Here is a 7,131-nt window from a genome sequence, read left to right on the forward strand (position 1 = left end):
CTTGTAATCCCAGCTACACAGGAGGCTGAGGCAGGAGAATTGCTTGAACCTGAAAGGTGGAGCTTGCAGTGAGCCAAGATCACACCATGCACGCCAGTCTGGGTGACAAAGTGCCACTCTGTGTAAAGGAAAGAAGAAAGGAGAGGATAGGAGAAGAGAAGACAAAGAAAAGGGAAGGGAATGGAAGGGAAAAGGAAAAAGGAAAGGAAAGGGAATGGCACGGGAAGGCCAGGCCTATGAGTAGGAGTGTTGCTTGGAATTTATTAGTAAGAATAAAATACTGAACTTCAGATAATTTATTCCAAGGAAGAATGCATTCAGAATTATGTATCTAATTTCATCCAAATGATACACTTTATATAATCAGTCTGTAGATGAGGAGATAAAGGCAACTGATAGAGAACTACATGAAATGCACAGAAAATGCCTTCTGGATTCTGGCAGTTCCTGAACTCCAGCGGTGTGGGAATCACAGCCCGCCATTTGCAAGGTAGATGGCCTGGATGAAGCCTGCGGAGCTGTCTTCCAAGATCCAGTTCATATTTTAGGGCCTCAGTGCGAATGTTGCAAAGCCCTTCCCATTTCCCCTGCCTTAGAACAGCAGCATGGAAAGCCTAGAATGGACAAAGATACTGAGCCCAAAGCCAGTCTCTCTCTGAGCCTCTATTTCCTTACTTGTAAGAATTATGTCTTCCTCTGAGATATGTTCTGAGGGTTAAATGAGATACATCTGGAAGCACCTGGCACAGAAAAAGTGCTCAGAAAACATTTTCATTTCCAAAAAAGAAGCTGAGGTCACCCGAGCTGTGAATGTCAGAGCTTAGATTTAAACTTGTTCTCTTGGCTGACTTTCAACAACCAGTCCTTGCACTGATGGATTAAAAAGTATTTATTGAGGCTCACCATGTATCCATCTAAGGAGTTAAATTTATAACAAAAAAAAAAACCCCACATCATTCCTGACACGGCTGAATCTAGCGGATGAGGGCTACTGGGCTCGCAGCGTATCTGTGAGGGCTCAGCAGGGAATCGCACTGTTCAAACAGTGGAGACTTCATGCAGACTTACACAGGTATTGAAGGGCTAAGAAAAAACCAAAAGGGAGCACTGAGTTACCGGTGTCATGACTGTAGGAAATAGAGGTGAACACGTTTCCAGAATGCAGGTGCTTGGAGGATAGGCCCCTGGGATCCCAGGGGATTGGCTCTCTATGGCTGATTCCCAAGCTCTGGGTCTGTGGCAGGGCTTGGAGCTGCTGGTTGTACCACGGAGAAGAGGAGAGTCCTGTGGCTGATGCCGAGACCTCTGAGAAGAGGATACAGACGAGTAGGCAGTGGGACCTCCACAGAGGACATTCAAACTGGCAGGTGAAGGAGGTGGAGGGATGAAACTCTATTTCTCAAAGGGGTCCCACCTGGCTCGGGTGAAGACTGGGAGCTAGGGCCATGGCATTGGCTGCTGCTAACAGAAGCTAGCAATTAAGAAGGAAGCCTCTTCTTATTCCCTTCTGTTTTCCAGTCCCTTCTTAACAGTTCTTATTTGCAGAGCTGACAGAAAGTCAACTGGCAAGGGAGTCTAGGACACAGGGTTTGTAGAGCCCCAGCCCCAGCTGCACAGAGCGGGGTTTAGAAGGAAGATTTAGAGCTGAGAGATATAGGTAAATAACTAGCCCAGTCTATCCCACTGACAAACCAGCATGCATACACACCTTTAAATGCATGTTTAAAGTTCCACAAATGGTGCTAGAACAATTGAATATCCACATGCAAAAAAACAAACTTGGATCCATATCTCACACATGGTGATAAAACCAGGGGTTTTAAAGTCTTCAGACAACCAGCTTGAGCCTTTAGACTGTTGGAAGCAGATGCTCAATGCCCCAAAGAAAAACCAGCCTGGGCAACATGGTGAAAGCCTGTCTCTGTGGAAAATACAAACATTAGCCAGGTGTGGTGGTGTGTCCCTGTAATCCCAGCTACTTGGGAGGCTGAGGTTGGAGGATCGCTTCAGCCAAGGAGGTCAAGACTGCCGTGAGCTGTGACTGCACCACTGCACTCTAGACTGGCTGACAGAGTGAGACCTTGTCTCAAAAAAAAAAAAAGAAAGAAAGAAAGAAAGAAAGAAAGAAAGAAATATTCTATCATCAATTCTCTTGATTATCCAGAATACTGAGGGCTAGTGCTTCAATGTATGGATTTGGAGGGGACAAAATTCATCCCACAATATGTTGGAGACAAAAACCAAAAGAAAAATGCAACTGAAGGAAACAGAGCGTGCAGAAATTTTTTTGAAGAAAACGTCAAAAAAATGCTATTAGTCTTAGAGATATGAGAATATATCACGTCCATTAAACAAGAATGAGATACCATAAAACATTCAAAGAATGAAAAGGGCTCTTGAAAGTTTAAAACATGGCCAGGCACAGTGGCTCACACTTCTGGAGGCCAAGGCAGGCAGATCACCTGAGGTCAGGAGTTCGAGACTAGGCTGGCCAACATGGTGAGACCCCGTCTCTACCGAAAATACAAAAAAATTAGCTGGACGTGATGGCTTGAGCCTGCAATCCCAGCTACTCAGGAGCCTGAGGCAGGAGAATCATTTGAACCTGGGAGGCAGAGGTTGCAGTGAGCCAGGATCGTGCCACTACAATCCAGCCTGGGTGACAGAGTGAAACTCTGTCTTAAAAAAAATAAATACAAGTTTAAAATAAGACAGTGAAATGAAAAATTCAGTAGAAAGACTGGAAAATAAAGTTGAAGAAATTTCCTAGAAAGTAGAGCAGGAAGATAGAGATTAAAACTGGACAAAATATTTTTTAAAAATATATGACCAATTCAGGAAATTGAATATTCAAATAGTAGGATTTCCACAAAGAGCGCATAGAGAAAACAAAGGGAGGAAAGAATTCATGAACTCCAGCCCTTTTCTCTCTGGTTAAATTGTAAAATGTCTCAAAAGACCATCACACCCTCCCAAACAATGAGAACATGCAAGAAACCCTACAAAATCGTGGGTTTTAAAAGCCTATGAAAGGTTGAGGATGCAAGGAAACCTACATGAATAAATCCAGAAACTGATGAGTAATTTCTAGGAGAGAAGAAGCCAAAGCTGATTTCATCTTGGGCAGAGTGGTGGGAGGGGAAGAATCTGCTGTGGACAGATTGAACATCTGTGACAGAGCTGACAAAACAGATTCGAATCTCAAGGATCCCCAGCCACAGAGGAAGTTGTACCAGATTAGAAAACCCACAGATAGACCCGTATATAGTTAATAACGTAAAAATAAAATCAAGATGATTAGAAAACCCACAGATAGACCCGTATATAGTTAATAACGTAAAAATAAAGTCAAGATGACAAGTCAATTCATGGGGAAAGGAAATAAGTGTTTCTTGATTTTTTTTTTTTGAATGACGTTGCAAGAACTGGAAAACCATGTGGGAAAAAAACTGAACCTTAACCTCTACTTATGCCAGAGACAAAAATGAACTTGAAATGGATCAGAGACCTGAATGTAAAAGCTAAAACAATAAAACACAGGAAAATATGTTTGAGACTTTGATGTAGATGAAGACTTTTTTTTTTTTGAGACGGAGTTTTTGCTCTTTTTACCCAGGCCAGAGTGCAATGGCGCAATCTCGGCTCACCGCAACCTCCGCCTCCTGGGTTCAGGCAATTTTCCTGCCTCAGCCTCCTGAGTAGCTGGGATTACAGGCACGCGCCACCATGCCCAGCTAATTTTTTGTATTTTTAGTAGAGACGGGGTTTCACCACGTTGACCAGGATGGTCTCGATCTCTTGACCTCGTGATCCACCCGCCTCGGCCTCCCACAGTGCTGGGATTATAGGCTTGAGCCACCGCGCCGGGCCAGATGAAGACTTTTTAAATTGGATGCAAAAAAGCACTAACTATGAAGTAAAACATTAAACTAAAAAGTCTTTGTTCATCAAAAGACAACATTATAACAGCCAAACACTGAATATATCTCCAAATGTCCATCAAGGAGAACTGATAAATAAATCAAAGTATACTTATACAATGGAGTCTACTCTGCAATATGAAAGAATAAACTAGTGATACATACTCCAACATAGATGAATCTCCAAAATATCATGTTGGGTAAAAGATGTCAGAGAAGACATATATTGCATAGAATCGTTTATATGATGTCCCCAAACAGGCAAAAATAATCTAAGATTATAGCAACTAGAAAGTGGTTTTATTTGGAGTGGGGAGAAATTGACTAGAAAGGGAAATGATGAAACTTTCTAGGTGACAGAAATGTTCTATGTCTTCTTTGGAGTTGTGGTGATCAAAGTGAATACCACTCTCAAAATTTTCAAATGAACACTTAAGATGTGTCCATTTTACTGCTTGTAATTATACCCCCATCAAATTATCCTGAATTCTCAGCAAACTAGGAAGAAAGGAGAACTTCTTTGACTTGTTAAAGGATATCTACAAAAAAAAAAAAAAAAAAAAAATCCTGCGGGTAAAATTATACTCAATAGTGAGGAATTAGAAGCTTTCCTGCTAAGATCAGGAAAAAGTAAAGGATGTCACCTCTCACAACTGCTTTTCAACATCACACTGGAAGTCCTAGCTTATGACGTAAGATAAGAAAAGGAAATACAAGATAATTAGATTGGGAAGAAAGGAAGAAAAATATCTTTGTGCTTGGACGATATAGAATCATCTATGGAGAAAATCAGAAAGAATTTACCAAAAAAAACCCTAAAAGAAGTGATTATAGCAAGTTTACAGGATACAAGGTTAATATACAAAAGCCAATCACTTGCTTTTTGTTTGTTTGTTTGTTTTTGAGACGGAGTCTTACTCTGTCGCCAGGCTGGAGTGCAGTGGCGCAATCTTGGCTCACTGCAACCTCCGCCTGGATTCAAGCAATTCTTCCGCCTCAGCCTCCCGAGTAGCTGGGACCACAGGCGCGTGCCACCACGCCCGGCTAATTTTTTGTATTTTTAGTAGAGACGGGGTTTCACCATGGCCAGGATGGTCTCGATCTCTTGACCTCGTGATCCGCCTGCCTCGGCCTCCCAAAGTGGCCAATCACTTTCTTATACACTAGTAATGAACAAGTGGAATTTGACATTAAAAACACAATACCATTTAGCACCCCCACAAAATGAAATACTTAGGTTTAAATCTAACAAAATATAGATAGGATCTATATGAGGAAAAGAACAAAACTCTGATGAAATAAATCAAAGTACTAAATACAGGGAGAGGTATTCCATGTTCACAGATAGGATGACACATTATTGTAAGATGTCAGTTCTTCAACTTGATCTACAGATTCAACACAATCCCAAACAAAATCTCAGCAACTTTTTGTGGATATTGGCAAACAGATTCTAAAGTTTATATGGGAAGCAAAAGACCCTCAGAATGAATGAGATCCTGTCTCAAAAAAAAAAAAAAAAAAACAGCAACAACACAATTTTAAAATAGACAAAATATCTGAACAGACCAAGGAAAATATCCAGATGAAAAGTAAATGTTTGACATCATATATCATTAGAAAATTGCAAATTAAAATAATTAGATGCCACTACATACCTATTAGAGTGGCCAAAATCTAGAACACTGACAATTTCAAATGCTTGTGAGGATATGGAGCAACAGGAACTCCCAGTCATTGTGTTGGAAGGCAGCGTAGTGTAGCCATACTGGAAGACAGCTTGGAGGTTTCTTACAAAACAAAATATACTCAGCATATGATACAGCAATCATACTCCTTGGTGTTACCCAGATGAGTTGAAAGCTATGTCCACACAAAAGGCCACACATGGATATGGTACATCCCAGACAGCAGAATATTAGCATCTAAAACGAAATGAGGATCAAGCCATGAGAAGACATAGAGGAGCCTTAAATTTATATTCTTAAATAACAGAAGCCAATCTGAAAATACTATATACTGTATGATTCCGACTATAGGAGACTCTGGAAAAGCCAAAACCATGGAGACAGTAGAGATCAGTGGTTACAAAGAATCAGGGGGCAGTAAGGGTGGGTCAGCTGCTTTCCCCAGCCAGCAAAGAAAGGCAGCTAGGGTGAGAAAATAGATGGGAAGTTGAATGATGGGTGGTTTTTGTTTTTTTGGGGGGCCCTGATTCTATTAAATAGGCCATGACAATCATGAGAGAGAGAGAGAGAGAGAGAGAGAGAGAGAGAGAGAGAGAGAGAGAGAGAGAGAGAGAGAGAACCCAAGAGTGAATGGGTGAGCGAGGGCAGGAGAGGAGACCCAGCAGGTCTCTGGAGTGGCCAGAGGGTCCCCACTCTCCCGGCTCTTCTCAGCTCCACCCCGTCCCCACCCCATTCTGGTCTCCACCGCCCCTTCCCCGATCTCCCGACGCCCCTCTTTTTCTTCTCGCCCACCCTCTTCTGACAGGCTCCCCGGCTGCCCACTCCTCCCTCCCTCCCTCCCTCCGCCCCGCTCCCCACCGCGGCTCTGCGCGCGGAGGCCCCGTTTGCCCACCTGCAGGTCCCCGCGGTGCGTCTGGCCGCCCATAGGACCCTCGCTTTGGGGACTGCGTTTTATCAATGATAAAAATATTTCCCGAGAACTGGGCGAGCTCTACTGATGCCTCCGCGAGAGCAGGCGCCAGTTCCAGTCCTGCCGCCCCCCGCCCGGCCCTGCACCCTCCAGGCCACCCCAGCTGCCTGGGCCTCGGCCGTGGGCAGGACAGGAAAGCGGCGAGGCGGGTGGAGAGGGCCCTGAGGCCGGAGCGCGTGGGGACCACCTTCCCTCGGTAGAGACGCCGCCGCCGCGGCGCCTGGCTAGGCTGCCCCGGGTCGGGAAGGAGGGCGCGGGCTCCAGGGCGCGCGGGGCCGCGAGGGGAGGGGACAAGTGGAGGTAATCGCGCGGGACGCTGCGCACCTGGCCCCGACTCTATGGAAGTGGCTTCGAGTGGGGACTGGCGTTCCATCCCAGCCTTTGGGGCGTATTTGCGACTCTGAAACCCCAGTGCCAGGCACCTGTCCTCGTCCCACGCTTTGCCCAACTCCCGCGGGAACCCCCTCCACAGCCCTGGGAGAAATGGGGGGAGGGAATCACGAGATCGGGTCCTAGATAAAAACAGACAAGAGTTGGATTCCCCCCTCCCGGC

The 7,131-nt window shown here is 44.6% G+C and overlaps 1 long non-coding RNA gene across 2 annotated transcripts; it reads right to left on the bottom strand.

The window, feature by feature from the left end:
* Positions 1 to 872: 872 nt before the first annotated feature.
* On the bottom strand, positions 873 to 6,814 carry LOC128932313 (uncharacterized). Of its 2 annotated transcripts, none has more exons than XR_008481975.2 (3): positions 6,501 to 6,814; positions 5,579 to 5,845; positions 873 to 1,083 (listed from the first exon to the last, which is right to left on the bottom strand). It is a non-coding gene; the product is annotated as an uncharacterized LOC128932313 (long non-coding RNA). The 2 variants fall into 2 exon arrangements; XR_008481976.2 differs by having other exon boundaries at positions 873 to 1,921.
* Positions 6,815 to 7,131: the final 317 nt, after the last annotated feature.

Source organism: Callithrix jacchus, chromosome 6, assembly GCF_049354715.1.
Source record: "Callithrix jacchus isolate 240 chromosome 6, calJac240_pri, whole genome shotgun sequence".
NCBI lineage: Eukaryota > Metazoa > Chordata > Mammalia > Primates > Cebidae > Callithrix > Callithrix jacchus.